The sequence below is a fragment of the Cavia porcellus genome, unplaced genomic scaffold (assembly GCF_034190915.1).
Source record: "Cavia porcellus strain 051 isolate PalLab524CR breed Dunkin Hartley unplaced genomic scaffold, mCavPor4.1 scaffold_12, whole genome shotgun sequence".
Taxonomy (NCBI): Eukaryota; Metazoa; Chordata; class Mammalia; order Rodentia; family Caviidae; genus Cavia; species Cavia porcellus.
The window spans coordinates 44,263,649-44,288,049 of record NW_026947495.1 but is presented as its reverse complement, the minus strand read 5'-3'; positions in this window follow the sequence as shown (position 1 = coordinate 44,288,049).

Below are 24,401 nucleotides of genomic sequence, written 5' to 3'. Positions count from 1 at the left end.
CTAAGGTTCATTTCAAATGAAATGTGCATGCCTAAAGAACATAAAGGATGGGAGTGCAAGCTGAATGAGGTTCCTTCCACAACATATTTTGTGGCAATCTACAGGCAAAAACCACCTACCTGCCATAATTTTCCATACAAATCACATTCATTTTACTCGAACAAATTAGTGAAGTGAGAGGGAAATAGATAATTAGCACTTTGGACAGTTTCACTGGGTTTTTCTATCTGGCATATATGTGTTTTCATTTCACAGCAAGTTTAATACAGTGAAAACAATCACAGAACTAAAAATAACACTTAATTGAATGCTTAGAAAGAGTTCATGTTCTGTTACTTTGTGTAGCTAATACAGACCTTTAGAAAAAAACTATGCATATGAAACAAAAGTTTAGAAAAAGGATACATATTTATATTTGACTGTATTTATATTTGTACTTACATGTAAGAGGGAAAGAGGCAACTGCCTAGAGAGGGCCAGCCCTAAAATAATCTGGATTTGGGCAAGTGACAAAAAACATGTACTTGAGTCATTGATAGAACTCCAGGAATTGCAATAGGACATCTTTGGAAGATAGACTGCTGTGCAGCAGACATTGAATCTCTGAAAATCCTGCAAGTTAAATTGAACTCTCCTGGAACTGATAGGAAATGCTAAGAATAGTACTCCCCTTTGAGTTGTTATTTATTACCAATTCTTTTTACTCAGAATTATACCTTTAGACATCTCTTTCCTTACATTCTCCAAGTATTATTAGAATCATTTATCTTATGTGCCCATTTCTTCCGCTTGATTGGGAATTCTAAAAACAAAGAAATATTATTTATGGGATGGGGCAGTTACCAGAATGATTCACTTGATCCTCAAAGCCTGGAACACAGTGCCTTAGAAATCCAGAACATATTTTCAACCACTAACTTTTTCCCACAGCCATACACCCAGTTCCTAATAAGAGTAATCTATTGGCTCCCTAACTTATTCTGCTTTCTAGTATCTCAGTTACTTACCTTGCTGAACTCTGTACCGCTTTCATGTCTCCAAAAATAAATTATCTTTTGTCTTTTTCTTTCACCTGTGGTCTTAACTACTCTCCCCTTAACAACAGCACTTTATACTTCTGTAATGTTATACTTCTAGTTTTTCCACTTAGATTGGTACTTATGGTTTGAAATGGGTTTATTTTGTCCTTTGAGTAGACATCCACCCTCATCCCTCCTGTCTGCTCAAAATCTATACATAAATTGGCCAAGGCTTTGGATTCAATGAGGTGACTGATTACAGCGCTGTAGCCCGATAAATATCAGACACCTAAAAGGAACTGATAAATATTTAAATTGTGGAATGTCTTGCAAGGATAATGACAATATTGTATATGAAGGAAAAATGAAGATTAATCCAGTTATAATTGACTGACATCTATAAAGAAGGAAATATATTAACTTAAAATGCCAAACAATGCAAATGTAATTTTAAATGTATTTGCAATTTCGTACTAATATCATAGAAATGTATAAATACACACATGGACAAGAGAACAAAATTAGATAGTGTCAGTTTTTAAAATCTGTAATTTCAAACATATGGAATTATGATATGAATTAAAATCTAAATAAGTTGTTATTCGTATGACTTCAGAAAGCCTCTTATGCAACTCCCTGAGCTATACACATAACATTTGTGATATGGGAAAATCAAAATGAGTTGGTTCCTAGGTCGTCCAAATCCTTGCTTTGCATTTGTTCACACACAGATTCAGATGCATTTTAATCTCCATCTCAGCCCATATGGTCACCCAAGAGTAGTATTTAGAATAATTCTCAGGTACATAGTCACTCAACTCTAAAACAAAAAATGAGCATGTCAAACATACAACTTATTCATCATCTTCAACATGCTAATTCATGAACCTCAAATAGTGGTGCAGTCTCTACTTAAGCCTATTAATTCCCAATTCCATTTAATAGCATGATCAAAAACTGCCTCTGCTTTCAGTGTGAAGGGCATGTATAGAGAGAATGGATACTCAAAATGCTTTCACCAGAGCTGGGCTATGAAGCTTCCATCTGAGTAGGAGTTCAGGATCTGTTCTGTGATTTCTGTTGCTAGGCAACCACTTCCTTTGTCTGCTTTGTTCAGAACAGTTGCTTTATTTATACTTGGTTTAAGTGATGCAGATCATAATGTGAGATCATAAAAGAAAATAGGAAAAATTATATCAAAAATTGGTGCAGGGAATTTGTAATACTCCATAGAAAATAATGAATGTTAATTCAAATACATCTTGTACCAAAAAAAAAAAAAAAGAATAATAACCCAACCAAGTCCACTTGTCTCAGACTTTGCAGTCTACAGTTAACTGTTATATCATCTATGACTGAAGTAAAATCACAAACCTCAGCAATAATTAAATAATGTTAAGTGAATATTGAGGTAAATTTTAAGAAAAAAGTACAGTTTTAGTTTCAGATATTGAAATAAATGGATTGAAAAAATAGTATAAAATATAATGAATATAGGTGACTAAAGGATATAAAAGAAAAAAGTATAATTGTAAACGTCTCAAAACCTGAGAAATATTAAGATATATTATGTAAAGTTGTCTATAATTCACATACTGTACAATTGAAATAATTCTTCACTAACAAAATCTTACCCATAGAGGCAAATGTGAACTTATTTTAATGTTTCTAAATCTATTATTTTAAATGTGATTATTATATAAGCTGAAATAGTGGCTATAGCTCATCTTATTCATTCTTATTCATTAATGTTTTGACCTTACCCACTAATGTTTGCTATGCTTTCCCGTTCACTCATTTCCTTATTAGTAAGCTCTTAACCTTTTCTCCACCATTTAAAACAATGACATTTTGTACCCATCAAGAAAAAACACATTAGCACTTTTTAGATCTGAACTCAAAAGACCTTCAAATGACCCTTTGGAAGAAATACTATTATTACTATCATAAGCATTACATAGATAAGAAAAGTGAGAAACTGAGATGTGAACTTGACATCACAGTACCAATTAGTAGGTAGCAGAACAAAAATTCAAATCCACTCTCTTTGATGTGGATCATTTGCTAATCTACTAATCTATTAATAAATTATTTTGTTATTTTACCCTATGGTACTACTCCATGATTTACTAATTTCCCTTTGTATATTCTCAATTAATAGCCAGATAAATCAATTCACTCTATTTTTTATTCTCACATCTACGCACTATGGATTGTAAAGTACTGGGAGTGCTGCATTTTGATTATAATAAATCTGTGGAAAATGTGTCCCATTTGTACCGTTAATTTCACGCTTTTCCCACTTTAGGTATGTATTAAGTTCTGAAATTTTAGTAGGATTTTCATATTGCTGCCATTGCTGCTTTGCTTCCATACTTCTAAATTTCTTCAGTTTTTCAATTTCCTCATTATAAAGTTGTTAAAGAAATACAAGGAATTAAGGATTGACTATTCAAGAGTAGCCTCCATGAAATCAGATTATTTGTATATTGATTTGTGAAACATGAAAATTTGCTAATCTAAGCAAAAGTCCAAAGGTATTTTTTAAAAAGTCTCAATAATTAAAATTATTTTTTCACTCATTATTATTTCATGAGAAGATAATCTGATTGTATTTTGGATAATGAATGCAGTCCTTAGAAGTTTTTCTTAGGCTTGTCTGTGTGAACACTGATTTTAAAAGGAGGAACTTTTTCTTTTTATGCTCCACACTCACATTATTAACAGGAAGAACAAAGGCAGGAAGACTAGAGAGACTGGCATCACTGAAGTTTGTTGTGCATGTAACAACAGATAAGGCTACACTTCAACAGAGGTCAGTTTACTTTTTTCTACACGTAGATGGGTTTGGATGACATTTCTAACACTTTGAGTGTTTCAAACATTTTGAGTGACAGAAAAACAGAGAAAATTGTGTCAAGAAGACATTTTAATCACTTACTTCTTGACTAAACCAAAACAGAGAAACAAGACGAAACAAACCAAGACATACTGGTCAGAATAAGCTGCCATTAAATTTCCTAAAACTTTGTAATTTCCATGTGATCCTATCAAATGTTGTCTTACACCAAATAAAGTTCATTTAAATCCACTTATAAAATTATAATATGAGAAACAGTAATTATTTTCTTTAGCAATAATGTAGCTGCAGTAAAATCATTTATTCTATATAGTTATGAGAAATAAATGCAAAAGTCATTTTATTATTATTCCTTAAGGTTTTCTTTAGTATTAGATAACAGAGTAATAGATAGTAGATAAGTGATTTATGTAAGGAGATCATTTTAGTAGCTTTGATATCCTTTAAATAACAATATTTTAGAATAGTATTAACCTCATGTTTTCAAATAACTCTTGAAATAAATTGTGCATCTTAAAATAAAGAAGCACATATATTTTTTTTAAATTTAAAATATGTAAATAAAATGTAAGTTAGCCCAATATAAGGTGGTCTATAATAGGAAGACCCTGTGTGAACTGAACACATCAAAAAGAGCTAAGTTTATTGTTTCATGTACTGTACTTAGATAATGGAACAGCAAACATGTAGGTATCAAAGAAATGAAGATACAGAACCAAACTGCTATTTTACGTAACAGAATCTTAATAGCACTAACAGGAGGAATAGTTTAAGTTAAAGGGCAGGTTGAAAAGGATTATACAAATATTGTTTGAAACTTCTCATTTTTTGCAAAGATATTTGAGTTCTGTTTTTTAATATGTGATATGGTTGATTTAGGTAGAATTCTTGCTGCAGCATAATGACTAAAAGTGCCAGGAAAGTATTAGTGATCTCTGTTCAGTCTATTTGATAAATAATATGGCATGGTAAAACCCTGAATAAAGGCTTTTTAACATTTATTGTCTGCTGTTAAGCCACTGAACAGGAATCAGGAGGATGTTGTCTGATATAACAATATAGAAAACTAATTCAATTTGGGATTAATGAAAACTATTTCAATTAAAGAAAAATGGAACATTCATGCAATACTTTCACTCAGTATTAATTTAAGCTGTTTTCTATGCATTGATTCATATCTCAACCTTTCATAGTAGCTCCTGTTCTATCCTTGTTTTGTGGGGCACAGAAAATGTAAATGACTCAAGGTGTTGTGGCTTTGAAGTGGTGTAGGATAGGTATTCCTGCAGGCTGGCTCGAGTATTCCATGCTTTACGTACTGATCTTTGCTTTATATTGCATAATTCTTTGAAGAATTAACAACAGTTGTCTTTTTAAAAATTCGTTTCTTTAAATTTTTATCTTTAGCTTTACATTTGCAATTCACAGTAATTATATTCATTATAGAAAGTAGGTACAGCATATCTTAATTCATTTTATGTTCCCTTTCACTCCTTCCTTGCCCTATACACCATATCTTGACATGATTCTTTACAATGGAAACAAAATAATCCATCAAAAGACTCATGGAACTAAGAAACCATTTCAAGCAAGGTAGCTAATAGGATACAATACTAACATACAAAGATCAATTGTATCCCTGTATAACAAAAATGAGCCTACCAAGAAAGAAATTTAGAAAACTATACCATTCAAAATAACTTCAAGAAAACTTCAAGAATTCACCTAATAGAGGCAATGAAAGACCCCTATAATGAAAAGTGTAATAATATCAAGGGAAATTAGACAGATAATCAGAAAATGGAAAACGGCTCTGTGCTTCTAGATAACAGAAACAATATTTTAAAAATTTCCTCAGTTCCAAAGCTGATATAAATTTAGTGGAACCCCAATCAAAATATCAGCACAACTGCGCACAGAACTAGACAAACCAATCTTTAAAAAAATCCTAAAATTCATGGGAAACCAGAAAATATACAGAATAACAAGCAGCAATCGAGGGTAACAAGAGCAAAATAGAAGGCAACAAAATCCTAGATTTTAACTTCCATTACACAGCTCGTAAAACAGCATTGTACTAGGAAAAAAAAATTGTATATATATAGAACTGAAAAGAGAATGCAGAAACAACCTCAGACATATTCAGCCTTATCATTGATAAAGATGCCAAAAGTATGGTGGAAGAACAGTATCCTCTTTTTTTTTTTTTTTTTTTTTTGTATTACCAGGGATCAAACTCACGACTGCCTGCTTGCAAGGCAGGCGCTTATGCCGCTGAGCTAAATCCCCAGCCCCTGAACAGTATCCTGTTAAACTACTAGTACAGGGAAAATTTCCTATCCACAAGATTGAATCTAGACCCATATCTCTCACCACATACTAAGCTAACATCCAAAAGGATCAACCATTAAAAAAATAGAAACACTTAACTGATTGGATGAAACAACAACTCTAGAAGTCATAAGCAAAAAACAAAGACTTTCTGAACAGAATCTCAATTGCATAAGAAATAACATGAAGGATCAAAAAATGGGATTATTTTCTTTCAAAATCTTCTGAACAGCAAAGAAAATGACTAATAGAGCAAATAAATAACCTACAAAATAAAATAAATCAGCTATTCCTCAGAAAGAAGAGTAACATCTAGGATACGTGAAGAACTCAAAAAAGTTAGACATCTCCAGGATAGAAGATCCTATCCAAAACTAGGTAACTAAAGTGAGTATTTCTCAGAAGAAATATAAATTGCCAATAAATACATACAGAAATGTTCATCATCTCTAACCATTAGAGAAATTCAAATTAAAACAACACTGAGATTCCATCTTACTTATTCCAGAAAGAATGACCATCACCAAGAAATCAAATAATAACAAAGGCCAGAGTGGCTACAGGGTAAAGGAACACTTCTACATTATTGATTGGTGGAACTATAAGACAGTAAAACTACTTTGGAAATTATTATAGAGATGTCTTGGAAAACTAAAAATAGGAATTCCATTTGACCTAGCTGTATCTCTACTGGCATCATATTACAACGACACATGAATACCTGTGTTTTTAGCAGCACAAGTCACAATCGTTAAATCTTGGAAGTGCTCTATATGTCTATCATCAAGTAAATGGAAAAGAAAATATGACAAATTTGAATTATTTGTAGGAAAATGGATGAACCTGGCCACTAAAATGTTGAGTGAGATAAATCAGATACGAAGTCTTGAAGTATGTTTCATTTATATGAGCAATCCAATATATAAAGTTCGGAGCAAAATAAAAGACTGATAACAAAAATCCTTAATTTGAACATATTTTTTTTTGCTTGTTACTTGTTAGATTTTATTAAATACATAAAATAACCAACATTATATAGCAGAGATCTGTTTCTTAAATATAACTTGCTGTCACAAACAAAGCCAATTCCATACAAGAGATCAAACAACCTTCACTTATTAAAATATACTTCTGTAAGATAGTGTATCTTTTGTTAATAATCAAATTACCTTCAATTCTATAAGACCAGTTAAAGATAAATAATGTCTTCAATTCAAATTTTAATTTTAAAAAAAGCAAAAAACCCCACAAGATTATGATGAAGATATGACAGCAAAATGAGTTATTTAACAATACTCTCTGGCCCTACTTCTGAAGTATGCACCACACTTGTGATGTCCATGATTAGATGTCTGAATAATTGGAACTGACTGGAAATGCGATGCTTCTCCATATCTGCCCAAACATATTCAATTATGATTTATGGGAAATAACACAGCTTACATCTTTCTAGTACATTTAACATTTTTTTTTGCTTAACTTCTTCATATATGCTTCTCTTCTCCTGCCTAAAAATGTAACATTGATAGGTTAGAGCCCCATGAAAAATGGGTGACAGAATAGTTTAAGCTGTTTTCTTTTTAAATCTCTGATCAACATAGGCTCCCAGGATGAGGAAGTAAAATAAATTAGGTTCATTCTAAGATGAACAGCATTCTAGGTAAATAAAAGCATTCACTTTTCTACAAGGTTGCAAACTGTATCTTAAACTTAAAAAATAATTCACAGACCTAAATTGTATATACCAATGATTTAGCATATCCATATTGGCCCTCTTTCCCCTTTCCCACTCACCATTTTGTTTGACTATCTTTTTTTCTGTACATGAGAGAAAATATTACTTTAAAGTCTGCTGTGTCTGACTTTTTCATCTGACATATCATCCATTTCCATCTACTGTGCTGCAAAAGATAGTATTTCATCCATCTTTATATCTAAAGTAGTCCACTTATATATGTATATGACATGTTTTATTTGTTCATCTATAGATTGACACCTAGTTGATTCCATATCTTCACTATTGTGTATAGCGCTGTAATACACGTGGGCAGGCAGGCATATCTCCTTTGGCTATATATTCAGAAGTGGGATCCTGGATCATAGGATAGAACATTTTTGTTAAGGAATTTCTGTACTATTTTCCATAATTTTTAAAACTACAATGTAATTTTTACATTACTACCAAAATCATGAGAATTTCATTTGGTAACAGGACAAATCTGATAATTTCATGCATACCATGAATCTTGAAATTAAATGCATGATATGTATGATTACAAAATCAAATTTAAATGTCAAGTCAGGAAAATCTAGTTTGTATTTACTCTGATAGAAGCAAGAGTTTTGTTTTCAGGGTGACCAATTAGACATAATTATATGAAGAACTTAAGAGATAACTGGATTCTCAGTTGGAGCACTACTATTCTTCTGTTGTATTCTTTAGCTATAGGCTCTGTGTCTCCAGGAATTTGAAAGCTCAGTATTATAATGATTGTGGATTAAAGCCATAGCCATTTGGTACATAGAGAAACTTTACTGCAGTTCAGGAGATAGCAACAGTAAGAACAGCAGGGATGAGCTTTATTAAAATGGCTTTGCCATCTTTTGCCTGTAAAACTCAAGCTGTTTTAAACATCAGTCCTGATGTAGATGCCCTTCGGAAAGTGAAATTCTTTGCAAAATTTGATGCTGCAAGTTCTGCTCCTAGGCATGTCAGTTGAATCTAAAAACACTTATTGACGTTAAACATTCTAATATTGTTTCTGCCTACATTATCCCATTTTCTTATAAACACATGCTTCTACACTGAAATGGAAATGATCAAATTGCAATTTTAAAAGTAGATTATTATATTATTTGCTTTTGTCTTGCAACATGATTTTTATTATTTTTTTTCAATTTTAGTTTCCATCTAATCCTTGTCATAACACTAGTTTGATGTAATTATGCTCTTGACTGATGCTTAAAAAGTTGAATGACAGCACCAAACTCTGTCTCTAATATAAATAATTATATATTATCTAAATAATACAGTAATCACCTGGAGCCCTGTTATGCTTTCATTACTTGCAGATTAACCTGCCTTTCTCATGCTGTTTTATTGATTCCTGTGTTGATCATAGTAGATCAGAGAGAAATTTATCTTAAGTTTCTGACTTTAGTTTTTATATCTTATTGATTGTAATAGCACTTTAATATCGTGATGTTCTTAATGATGTAAATTTCCCAATGATGCTGCTGGCTGTTGGTTAATATGTTATACAGGGAGAGGGAAAAAATAGAAAATATCAAAAAGAGGATCATGTGTTTTACAACTAACTTTATAGTCTTTATGGGATATGATGGGAGGGAGTATCTGACAATTTTCTGAGTATTCCTACCTGTATATAAATTGGTTTTTAAATTTGTAATAGAAAATTAAAAAAAGAATTGTGATATAATTGTAAAATAATGCATTTAAATAAAATTTAAGTACATTTTAAAAATTTTTCAAGATTTGCAAAGTAAATAACATGACTATATGTCTCCCAGCATTATCTAGAAACAAAGATATAAATGTGACTACAGAGTATTAGAAACTATTGTAATTCACAACTGAGATTTGGAAGCAGTCTTCTCTTTTATGCATTAAAACTGAGGACTCACTGCTTCATGTAACCTATCTTCATGGCAAACATTGAATTCAAGTGTCTGCATTCTTCCCAGAGTGTTCCAAGAATCTTCATTCAAATATATGTGCCTTCATTCAAATATATGTACCCAAAGAGGAAGCCCTCCATTTATGTTGTTTTTCCTATTGTCAATAAACTTATTGCTTAGTGCTGTAGCACATTTTGCTGTTTTCATATTTAATGGGATTCCTGTAATCAACACAAACTAATATTTGCTTCAAACTAATACTGCCCGTGTGCTGAAAGGCGCTTGCCCATTTCGCTTTTGCTCACCCCATCTTCACCCTTTTTTCAATTTGGATCCTTTAAATTGCTGAATGCAGTTTCTTCTTAATTATGTTTTCCTAAGAGATTAGTAAAGGAAAATGCTATGTTCACATCTTGTTACCAATAAAAATTTAATAACTAAAATCCTCTACTGCTCAGTTCAATCTGAATATTAAAACCATGTGAACGTTTATTTCTTGGTGAGTCTTCCTATGCAAGATGACATAACAGGAAATCTAATATTCCTTTTTATTTTTGTTAGTACATAATGACTTTGTACATAATATAATGTTGTGGTACATAATAATTACATTTCTGGTGGGGAGCTGGACATGTACAATACATAGCAAATTTTAATCATCCTCTTTTCTTCCCCTCTGTCCTTCCTCCCTTCATATCTCTGTCACTTTCCTTTCTGCAAAAGACCTAACTTTGTAGAATGTAAACTACTCTTTACACGTAGGTGAATTTCCTTTGAAATATATCCTTGGAAAAGATTCATGGCCATCTAGACATAATTGAAAAAGGGTCAAAATATCGAATCCATCACTACAATATTCCTTCAGAGAGGAAATCTGGACCACGGAGAAAGTGGAGCTGTTAGAATTTTCTTGAGTTTCTCATGAAGACAGATTGCACAAATCCATAGCTTTCTTTTCAACCCAAAACAAGAAAATATTTTTACATAGAAAGCATAAATCTTTAATGGCAAAAAGAATGGAAGGGAGTAGTTTTATATAGGATAAGAGTTTTAAAATCTCTAGAAGTTATAAACTGAAGGCTACTTTATGGATGCTGGAGGTAAGAAGTGTGTAACTGTGAGAACTCAAGGAAGGATCTAGGTCTAATCATTGGATTTATGGAGTTTGAAGGGAAAGATGGAGAATGCAGTAATCGAAGTTCTGCTGAAGCTTAGCAGTATCACTCAGCGACATTAGAAAGAATGAAAATGGACCCTAGTGTGCTAATAGTAAATAATATTTATCTAATCAAAATAGCAATAAAATTGCTATAAAATTTCAAAGTCATGGTATGGACAAAGTAAAGGAAATTCAGCTGAAATCAAAGATGCAATACAATGTTAATTATCTTAACATTATAAAATATAAATGGATAAAAATACATGAAAGGAAGTAAATGAAAAAGGAGTTTTGAAGCACTGCTATTCCATATTTAAAAACTGAGTGACAATAAGTGTTTCTAAAAGTGTCTAAGCGAAAAAATAAAATTTTAATTAAATGACTAAGGTCATTTAAACAATAGCAAGGAAATAATAATATAATGAGCAAATAAAAAGATGAGAAACTAAGAAAAGAAAAGACATTAAAATAAACTAAATCTTTGTTTCTTTTTCAAGGATGTTGTTAACAATTACTGGTAGGGATTGACGAATTAAGAAGTAGAGATAAAATACTTTTTTTACTATTATGGGGAAAATAACTAGAAAAACTAAGACAGAAAAACTGAAAATATTGCCTCAGGCTGGGAACTAGAGAGTTGAAACAAGTGTTCAGACATTATTTTAACTCTAAAATCTTGTATAATATATGATTGCTATCATATATTTTGTAACAGACTAAATAATCAGATTTTTAAAATACCTAAATATACATATGACTATCACATGTGTCCATTCTAAATTAGAAAGGTATCCTGTCAAATGAGATAATGGAAATAAAAATACTTAGTGTGAACTTCTTGCATAATTAGTATGCAGTGAAAATTTTACCAGGAATATTAACATTTTTCCTGTCCAAATCTTTTTCTTAGGTGTTAGGAAGGTTGTTAGGGAAATACAGATATTTAATAATAAATTATGTTATTGATTACATATCTAAATTTTCTTAACTGAAACAGGAAACTCATAGACTGAAAGAAAATTCCAGAATTTAGGAACCCAAGGGGAAGAAAGTCCCATTGTCTTGTGTTAAAATTTGAGGCAAAATTTAAGCATCTTGTTTGTTTAACTCTGTATCACCGACCATATGGAACAGTTTTGGTTTGCCCAGAAAGAAGTATGAGCTGGAAGTTAGCAACAGCACAGTAGTTATAGAGCTACTGCACTCCATTAATCTCTAAACTATTTAGCATGGTGAGGACTCAAGGCATTCTGATTCATTTCATAAAATTTTTATGAAACATAATAACAGGAAATGGTGTTCTGCACACTACTGCAAATTTCCTACTTGAAGTGTTTTCCATTTATTAAAAAAACTATTTTTTATGCATGGTTCTATTTAAGTGTAGGAGGTTTTCATTGGAGATGACATTAATTATACTTAAGCTAATTTAACAGATGGATAGTAATGAGATATATTGAATCATCAAATGGAGAGAAAAATACACAGAGGAGAATGATGTTGAGTACTCACTGGTCATTTCTGAGTGAGCTTCCAATATCTTATTTTATTAAAACCTTTTTCAATTTAACTTAATTTTTAACTGATACATAACAACATTAAATTATACATGGCAACGTGGCAACACATGATGCTCAGATGTACACATTGCATGATGTTTAAATCAGATTAAAAATATCTATTATTTAAACATTAATCTCTTCATTGTGGTAAAAACTTTAAACATAATTTCTCCTGTTTCTTTGAAAATATACATATATCCGTCAGTTTGTATAGTCGCCCTAATGTGCAATAGCATCGAATTGTCGACTCCATTGAACTAATTTCGTACCCATTGATCAACATTTCCTATCTTTATTCCACCTCTACTTCCCCAGCTTCTGGATATCACTATCCTACTCTCAAATTCTGAAAGATGGATTTCATTAGATTTTGCATATGAACAGGATCATGTAGCCCTTGTCTTACTGTGCTTGACCTCTTTCACTAAATGAAATTGTCTGTAATTTCATATACAGGATAGTAAGTGAGAGGATTTCATTTTGTTTCCATGTTAGATAGAATTTCATTGTGTATGTATGTGTTTTATTTTTTATTTGTTGCATCAGTTTATGGACAATTAGGGCTTTTCCTATTGTGAAGAGTTCTACAATAACCTTGAGAATGCAAATGTCTTTTAGCATACTGATTTCACTTTAGATATATGCCTGGTAGTAGAAATATTTGATCGTGTAATAATTTTATTTTTAATTTTCAAGGAATCTCTGTACTGTTCCCCACAATAATTATACTAATGTATACACCCATCAACAATGTATAAAATTTCCCATTTCATCATGTGTTCACAGTATTACTATGTTTAGCCTCTTACTAATAACCATTGTTACTGAGAATGATGTTTCACTGTGAGATGACATTTGATTTCCATTTGCTGAATGATTTAGTGATGAACATGAGTTCATCACTAATTATTGATTACATATCTAAATTTTCTTAACTGGAAAAGGAAACTCATAGACTGAAAGAAAATCCCAGAATTTAGGAACCCAAGGGGAAGAAAGTCCCATTTGACCTGTTCAATCTCCAGCATTATAAGTAAGATTCAGAATTCTGTTCCCTTCAATAGGTAGTACACATACATAATAAAGTTCAGTTATTGTTATATTTAACACATAACTATTAATGTTGAAATAATATTCCTATAGAAGTACCTTGGTTTTGAATAGGCTAAAATTGAAGGCTAAGAGTCTATGTCCAAGGCATTCTTTGCTAAGTTCCCTGATGACATTTAAATTTATCACCAACAGATCAATTTTTATCAATAGATTTTTCTATACATTATATAAACATATGTCATTTACCAAATTAAAGCCACGGTGTTTAATTGCTTGAAATTGTGATTTAATACTTTAATGGTTTTTAAAAGATGTTAAGACATGCTGAAGAATAAATTCATTTGGTGCAAATGCATGAGATATATTGAAATACATGTTGTAGATATATAGATATATATGTTGCTACATTAACGCTATAAAATGCTAAACCACCACTACTTTTCGATAAGATAACTGAAATATGAGGATTATGTTGACAGCATAAGCTTCATACTCTACACAGAGGTATGTTTGGAAGGAACCATAGTAAGCACATTTCAATAAAGTTTTTGATGGTTCTTTTAGTATTAAGGTATATAGGCAAACTTTAAGAAAATTTTTGTGTATAGTTAGTTAGTGAGAATAAGATTCTAAATGAACAGAAAGAATTGTATCCCTGAGTTATTATATCATCTATTAAGGTATTTGAAATGTTTGTTTCTGTATACTAGCATTATCTACTAAGATACTTTTACTAAATACTTTATTAAGGTACTTTTAAATATTGTTTCTATATAATGAATTAAGATCATTTATATACAAAGCACACATTCTGGACTATCTTAATAAGCATTTTCCTCTAATTTTAATGACTGAGTTTCAACTTGTAACACATTTAAGATCAGATGATATGTTTTGCTATATTGGACTTCTACAAAAAAAGGATTTAGAGAAGCTTAACTCTCTAAAGTTTACATTGAGACCAAGTGAAATTCAAAAGTTTTCTGCAGTGTTTTATAATAATATATTTTTAAATTCCCCTAAAAAGTGTTTAAAATTCTTGAGTTTGTCAACAAAAGCATAAATAAAGATAAAGGATATTTATCAAAAATTTTAAAATGTGGCATTAGCATGTAGGAACAAAGTGAAAGGCAACTCACAAAATATAAAAATATATTTGCTGCTAACAGTGATGACATACACTTGTAATCCCAGGATTTGAGAGGCTGAAGTAGGAGGACTGCCATGAGTTTGAGGACAACCTGGGCTACATAAGTAAGTTCAAGACCAACCTGTGTTACACGGTGAACCCTGTCTCAAAGATACTAATAATAACAAAAAAGAAATTTTTTTTTTGTAAAACTTGTATGTGAGAAGTGATTAATATACAGAATATATCAAATTTCTTTGCAACTCAGTAGCACTAAAAAAAAGACAACTTGATTTAAAAACGGGCAAAGGGGATTAATAAACAGTTCTCCAAAGAAGATTTCCAAATATCTAACCAGTAATTAAAAACATTCTCAATATTATTAATCATTATGGATATACAAATCAAAAGACTGAGAAAGCACTTCATACCCTTCACGGTAGTTAGTATAAAAAGAACTTAAGTAATAAAAATGTTAGCATGCACGTAGAAAAGTTGAAACTATTATGCCTTACTGACAGGAGTAAAAAAATCATGCATTCATTATGAGAAATATTACAGCTCTAACTCATTCATTCATTATGAGAAACATTACAGCTCTAACTCATTCATTCATTCATTCATTATGAGAAGCATTACAGCTCTAACTCATTCATTCATTATGAGAAACGCTACATCTCTAACTGAAAAGTTGTAGATATAGTTATTGAATGATATGACATTTTTTCTATATACGTTGATTAAAAGTTATTATTTACCAGACATTTTAAATCAGTAATAATAGAAGAAAAATTTATTACAGTCAAAAGTTGAAACAATCTTTTAGTATTCCAAAGGATTAAAAAAAATTAGTATATATGATGAATATTATTCAATCTGAAAAGTGAAGCTAATTCTCACATTTAGTATCATTCAGATAAACTTAAAGACTTTATCGGAAATGAAATTAGTTATAGAAGGACAAATATTGCATGGTTTCAATTATAGAAGATTCATATTGATAGAGATATAAAGTAGAATATAGGTAGCCAGCAGAGGAGAGAGGAAAATTTGCCTAGTTACATTATCATCTAAATTTCAATTTGGGAAGGTATAAAATTCTGGCACTGAATAGTGGTCAGAATTTAACAATAGTATGCATTACTACCACTGAACTGTACACTTGAAATGTTTTATGTTCATTATACTCCAATTTTAAAAATATAAATTGAAAAGAATCTAGGTAGAGTGGAGTTTAATCATTGTAAGTAGTAAATTAAAGTTTTTCTCAGAAGATTATTTCTTAAAATATGACAATTTAGTTACTGCAGTCAGTTGTGTTACTGGTCATGGCACCCATGAGTATCGTAAAGCACAAGATGGAGCCATGCGGAGGACATACAAGATTCAAAATTATCAGTGTCAGCCTTTTAAAAAAAAATTATGCCTTTCTTGGCATAATACCTGTTAGGCTTAAGGAAGAATTATTCCAAATATATGTCCAAAAACTAAATTTAGATAAAAAGTTCTAGTAAATGCGTGGCTTAAAATGCATGGCCAAGTTGTTATCGGCCTCTGAGATTCTGGAATGAGGTTTTTGGGTTTTTTTCTGCTGTAACTTGATGTAAAGCCTCAAGAGTGTCCCATCTTTTCTTCTCTGAACATACCTTTCTTTTCAGTATATTTTAAAAAATCCTGTTCTGCTTGACAGCATCTCTTTCTAAACTTTTCTGACTTAGATCTGGGTGTGACAAAGTTAGAAAAGAGAATTCAGCAAACTTTCATTTTTAGAATAGTGTGATGCATTTCATGAAACAAATAAAGTTAGCATTAGTTATCTGCATAAGAGGAATCATATTTCCTGAAATCAACTTTTAAGATGTAAATTATATTCTAAAATTTGAACCCATTTTGAGTGAACAGCAAGGACTGAAATGTTTTCTATAGTTATAGATTTGGTTTGCCTAATATTTTGAATAAATGAAACTGTGTAACATGTGCCCCTTTGTGTCTGAATCTCTAAAAGTAAAGAACTTTCTGGAAGAGGAGATATAGAAGAAATCAGATCTAACACCAGAAAAGTTTGACTGGTTGTTGCTAGTTTGGAGATAGAGCAACAGGACCACAAAGCAAGTGCCATTAAGAGGCCCTTCTCTGCTGTGCAATCCAACAGACACACACAAAAAACTGAGTTCCACGAACATATGTATAAGCTTCATCCAAAATAACAGAGTTCCACCAACACATACTTAAGTCTTACCCAAATAACAGCCCAAATGAGCCATTACCTTGAATTTGAGACACAAAATCAGATCTTTCTACCTCACCCAGTCTGTTCTCACCCAGAACTGAGACACGGAGTACATGATTTTAATTACTAAATGTGAAATAATTTTATGTGACTGTTGGGAACAATGGAATATATAAAGGAAAAATAAAGAAAATAATTGTAGGAATAATTAAATAGAAAACAAAATATGACAATGAAAGAATTGAAAAATAGTGACAACTTTTAAACTTGGAACTTTGATGAAAGATAAAGAGTTATGGTAAAACCAAAAACAAACAAAAAGTTCTAAATGATTTTAGAAAGTAGTAAACCATGCTAAGCATTACAATATGAGATATCTAAATTATCAGTATGAGTTTAATTATAACAATAATTTTCCACATGACTATGAAAATGAAACGTTGGATCAGAATTGAAGCTATAAATGCATCTCACATATAGAAAGGCGATCAGAAATACAACAGTGAAATTTAATGGGGTTCTTGTAAAATAATGGGACATAGTGATAGGAAATTAAATATATATGTATATATATATATATATATATGTATATATATATATATATATTGTACACACAGACACACACACACACACACATATATATATACACATACATACAATCATTACCTCAAGCCAAGCATAAAATTTAATTTGAGTTTGACACTAAGCCTCACTTTAAAAAGTAAAACAAGTAGCAGCTAGAAAAAAACATAGGGAACTAACATACACTAACGATTTTGTGATAGTAGTCCAAGAGTATTTGTTTTAACAAGACTCAGGAAGTATGTAAGAACAAAAAGTAATTTAATCATCTAATGAGAAAGGAAAGTTACAGATTTGTGTTAAATATACTTGACAAAATATATCCATAAAACTAACTAGTCTGCATATAAAATTATGCACAACCTCTTTAATCATCAAATAAATGCAAAACAAAATGAAATCATTATGCTCACATAATGATAGTGAATGCTCTAATGATACTAAGTGTGCACAAAGATGTAGACATCTATAACTCTCATCTACTTCTAGAAATATTTCAAACTATGTCAACCACTTAACCAGTTAGCAGGTACCTCAAACGTGAAACAGTCACATAATTTATCTTCTATGAGAACCAGAAATTGGAGTTTTTTTTAACAGTTCTCAAGATTAAATCCATGGTCTTTGCACTGAGAACATTTCTAGTTCTTTTTATGTTTTATATTTTGAGAAAGGGTCTTGCTCAGTGATTGAATTGCCCAGGCAGAGAAAGAGCTCAAATTTGAGATACTACTGTCTCATCCTCCGAGAGGGCTGGGATTACAGGCATGTGCCACCATGCCCAGATATCAATTGCACTGCTGACCGATCTCTAAAATACTGTATCAGTTTTATTCATACTAATGAAAACTTTAAATCAAACACTTATCCATAATGCATTGGATGTAATGGGATGAAGTATTACATAGCAACTGAAAAATTTATAGAGTATGTTAATAATACAAAATATTGAGGTTTCATTTTGGGAAGGTGATATAGGCTTTTAACATATCTTGATCATTTTAAACCCCATAAGCCCCTCTCTTTCCTCTAAGAAAATTTTAAAAAGAGGACTTTTGTTACACTGTTACATGCATCAAAAATATATAGTCTCATAGACAAAATGTTGAATGAAGAAAGTAAAAAGTTCATTTGTGTGTAACCCTTTAGATTCAGTTCAATAAAAGGCAAAACGCATCACTTTACAAGCCCAAATAACAATACCCTTGCTTTATAGAAGGAATAAAGGAATATTCTGGGATGCTGAAATATTCTATACTTTTACCTGCATATTTAAGTGGACATGTCCATATCAAAATCCATCCATACTCTTATAATTACTGTATAAATATTTATTGAATGAAGAAAAAGTAATATTAGAAATAGTTATAAACATAATAGTTACATGACGTACACTCTACACTTCATGATAAAAATAAACTTTAAAAGCAACACTTCCTAATAAGATAAATAATTCCACAACTAAATCAAGGATATATTTTTTCAATACAATTCATTAGTCAGAAAAAGTTGTCAAATATTTAATTGAAAAACCAAAACTGGTCATGTATCAATAATACATTTTCATAGTCAGAGAACCAAAAAAAATTAAGAAATTCATGAAAATTTATGGGACAATTCAGCAATTTTGTCAGATATTGCTGCAAAGTACATATAAAAATTATATAATTTCATATTCAGGAATGACAACTTAGACAATAATTTTTAAATCCTTTTTCTAAATATCTAGGAAGCTACAACATATCTGGAAATAAAAGTAACTGTTCAATATACTCCAGGACAAATTAATAAAACAATCAAATGGCATGGTAAAAACCTATTAGAGTATAAGAAATATAATATTGAATGAATAACTTGAAGTAAATGATTCATCAATTTTAAAATTGAAGAAAAAAATGGGAATAAACTGTTTAAAGGCATAAAGGAAGAAAGAGAAAAAGATAATATTTTTTATACACATGATAGTTAAATAGTTGCACAGCTATTTTCTCTTAGTTCATTGAAAGAAAAGGTTTGTGCTAATGTTTGGACAAGATATTATGCCTATATCTTGTACTCTGAATAACTACTATGAAAACAACAATGTAATGTATTAATTATTGTAACTCTCTTATTAAATTGTTTTGAAACTCTGTCTTATGTTTATTTTTTCTCTTTAAAATAAAATAAAAATAAGAAGAAACATGAGCTGATTCATCAGAATTCAAACTAAGGAGAAATATAAAAATTGAGGATTAAGAATAGTGCCAGTCAAATATATGAATAAAGTAGAACTAATCATAGGAATGTGACCTAACCAGATCTTTGACTACAGTAGAAGGTAGCTTTGGCAGAAGTGTTAGGCATTTAAAAGAAAAAAAATGTAATCCTCCTCTCAATGGTGCTAGAATAAATGGTTCTCCACATGAAGAATGATAGATACATACCTCATATCATATCCTGAAATAAATTACAGATGGGCTATATATATATTTGTGAAAATCAAAATATTAAAACCTTTATAAGGTATATGCAAAACTATCTTCATAACATCAGTACATATAGTTATTTGTATTTTTTATTGTAAGAAAATACTAACCAAATTATTCCTATAAAGTGAAAAGAAAATTCATGATTTGAGAAAGACATGTTTGCAACGCATATAATTCATCAAAATCTGGTAGTCATTCTCCTTTTAGAAACACTCATAACATATACAAATGGAGAACCATAACGGATAGTAGCAGCATTCGTCAAAAGGGTGGACAAGGTGAAACTATGTAATAAAATATATACATACAGACAGACAAATATATATAAGAACGTATATATATATATATATATATATATATATATATATATGCATGTATGCAAGTACGTGTAGACATACACATATGTATGTTTGCATGTGTCTGTATATAAATGGTATACATATGTATATGTAGTAAAACCATAACATGGGATACCATATTAAAGTAAGGAGTCTGATTTATAAATACCACATTAAGTTATCCAATAACTTGTTCATCATGAAATAATACCAAAAACATTATAAAAAGAAAATGAATCTATGGAGAGAGAGGAGATTTCTGAGGTATGCACAATGTTCTAATTTTATGAAATATTTGATATAAAATAATATGCTAAAACTTAATGACTCAGTGATGCATGTATGATTTTAGTTATGGTTTAAGCTATATTCCATTATCATTACTAATTTCTAAAATATAAGAGTACATTTTGAGAGACATATTTTATTCTAATAGTAACTCTTCATCTATTAAATTCAATAGCTTCTATTTTAAGCAATTATACAAGAAGTGTTTAGTTTGTATAATTTTACTGGAAATAATAAAATGACATATGAAGTACTGTCTCTATCTCAACTCATAAAATATAAGGATAAGACCAGAATGAAAGTGATGGTGATATGAATTTCAATTTGTGACCTAAGTGAATTTTAAAATCATAGAATTGTAGACAAGTTAGAAATCTTGATGGTTCTGGGGCCTGTCAAAGAGTGAATAAAGGCAGCTATGGTAGCACATGCTTGTAATTCTAGAAGATGTAAAGAGAGGGTATATAGCTCAGTGTGAAAGTCCTGAATTTAATTCCCAGTACCATACACACCCATGCATGCGCGCGCGCGCACACACACACACACACACACACACACACACACACACACACACGTGTGCGCATGCAAATGTATGCACAAAGAGTAAACAATAAATTAAATCTAAATTTAATATATCCTAGTTTTGAAGACAAAGTGAGAGATAACAGTGAATTTAGGAGGTAATATTTTTTATGACTGACCTTGAAAAGTAGAGCCTACAGTAATTTTTGTATGTACATTTTCTAAATGTGACAAGATTTATGATTAGATTTTAGTGTTTGGGTCCCACCGTGGATGTGTGTATTCATCTTCTGGGGAGGGTAATCTGGGGATCAAATTGCTGTTTCCTTCTTCAGCTCATTCAGTGGCAAACGTGGATGACTCTGATGCCTCCACACTTTAATGTTGTAAATTCTGCGCACAACTCTACTCTCCAAGGCTGTTTTTCCTAAGAAATATAACATGTATCTATTACTAATGCCTGTGTGTGTATATGGGTCTTGTTTTACATTATAAATAAGTTTTTCATATAATTATTGTACCGTATTTACCAAAGAAAGTGCTAGATGTTTTCCAAAGTTGCACTGTTTGGTTTGGGATATGAACTGTGGTACTATCCATATCACTATGTGAAGCTTATTGTATTTTTCAATTCTATTTTCTCATTTTAACAAATTGCTTTTTCTCATATCTCAACAAAGTTCATCAGTCACTCTCAGCTCTTGATATTTCTTCATTCCCTTTATGTCAAATATGGCAGATTTAAGTAGGATATTTGGAAATGAGAATGTGTGTATTTGAGATCGAGTCACAAATGATATTGCTACTTGTGTCTCACTTTTACTGAGATGACTGATGCTGTAGAAACTGCCTGCGATGTCATAAGGATGCTAAAGCAATCTGTAGAAGTCTATGTGGCAAGAAATTGAGACTGTCTGCCAATGAGCCGCACAAGCTTGCCAAGCATATCATAGGAGCAAAACAACTCAGAAGCAGATCCTGCATTTCCATTCCCACTTTGAAGGAACTGCAGCTCATGTGGTTGCCTTTCACAGAAGATGTTGATCCTAAGCCACTCGGTTTAGCAGCTCCAGAATTCTTCATCCTAAGCCACTGTGAAACATGGTTTTGGTTATTTAAACTACTAAGTTTTATTATAATCAAGTATATAACAATGTAAAAGTAACGTGTATATCAAAAATACTAACAAACCAGTTTAAACTTGGCTTCCACCTTGTATGGCAGAATAATTTGTGATTTTAGGAAAAAAACTAATAAATTGAATCACTTCAAACATGTTTATATTCTCCCCCTCAAAATCTTAGTAACCCTTACTTTTTATAGAGTGCCTTGTGATTGCTTAATCATATTGGTAATATGTAAACATAAGAGAAATTCAGATATTTATATAATGTGATAAAACTGGCTACACATTGGATAAGAAAATTGTTAGTGCCTAGGATTGTTCTTTAGTGGGGTACTGTCAGAGGAATCCTAGTGGAGAGTCAGGACTTCCACTTCACTCTGCTTAATGAGGGCACTCTCCACTGTGGTGTCAGCAAGGACAAGTGGCAGCAGTAATGAGATAAATCAATACTTACCAACCACGGAAGGATCACTAAAAACCTAGTGATGAGACAAAACTGCCACTTCTGCCCATCATTAATGAATAAGCTCTCCTTCATTTGTCAATGGAGGTCAAGTTGGGACCTGGACTTCTATTCCCAGTTGGCAGTAATAAGGCAGACCCCTCCTCTCCTGCAAGTCTAGCTGAAACATCAATTTTACATAATATCCAGACTCATATTATTCTCAAATTCTGCAGGTTTGAACTGAAAACTGCGTCATACCAGGAACCAGGACCCAAAGTGAATAATTTTAAAAAAATCAATAGATATCGGCACTAGGATAGCAGAGATTTTAGAATTATCTGACAAAGATTTTAAAGTAGCCAACGTGAAAATACTCAATAAGCAGTTACAAATTTGCCAGAATAATAGATTTTGCAGGAGAAGATATAAATTAAAAACAAGTGAATATTTTAGATCTGAAAGATATAATAGCTGAAAAAATATATTAGAATAAATACAATAGTGAAAAAGTACTTAAGGAAACAGCTATAATATCCTAATTTGGCAAGAATACATAATTCTATAGATATTAGATGTTTAGCAAACTTCAAAGAAGAAGAAAAAAACAAAGAAATGTACACCAAGCTGTATCTTACTCAAGCTTTTGAAAACTAAGAATAAAGAAACAATCTTCAAAAGAACTACATACAAATACTACCTTAACTATGAGAGAAAAGTAATTCAAACAGTTGTGAGTTTCTTAACAGAAATGTGCAACTAAGAATTGGTACAATAATTTTTAAATGCTAAAAGACAACTTTCAGGCCAGAATCAAACAGCCATCAAAAATATGATTTAAGAAAATAACAGAAATCAAGATAAATCTCAGACCGACAAAAAGTAGGAGAGCTTTCATAAGCAGGTATGCTCCTGAAAAATTTGAAGTATTTTCAGATTAATTATAGCAAATATTTATTTTAAAAAGACTGTGTACTACATAATAAGTACACAGAGATAAATATGGCATATCTCTGCCTTCAAAGAACTCATGGTTCATTGAAAGGTATATTAAACACAAAAGTACTGTATAATGTAAATGAAATCATCTATGATATACTAACTATAATACAGAATCATAAGTAATATAGTTATAGATTAGCACTACATGTGACATCATCATTATAATTGTGGAAATTCTATAGGTGCATTTCTTTTGTCTGGTACAGATCAGGAAACTGCAGACTAAAGAGAAATGAATGAATGTGATCAGTGTCATAGTCATATGCTGGCTGACCTTGCTTACAGTTTCATTAACTGCAAGTGACCCTTCAAAACAACTTCATGAGAATAAGGAAACAAAGACAACATATGTATTTGATGAGCTACAATAAAACTCTTTCAAAATTTATTGAGTTTCAGTTAATGCCTCTGGCTATGTAAAGAAAAGTGGAACAAAAGCCCTGTGTCTACCTATAGGCATTTATAGGTGGAATGGATAGAGACAACATAAGCTGGTGAACTGAATGTTTTGGAATTATGGATAACTCTACATACTACATTCACAACAGCGTAGACTGAATATGTGTAGTAAGTAGCATGAAAACACCACACATATAATTTTTATTATATCAATTTATCTGAAATAACTCGCTCATTTGTTGTTTGTAG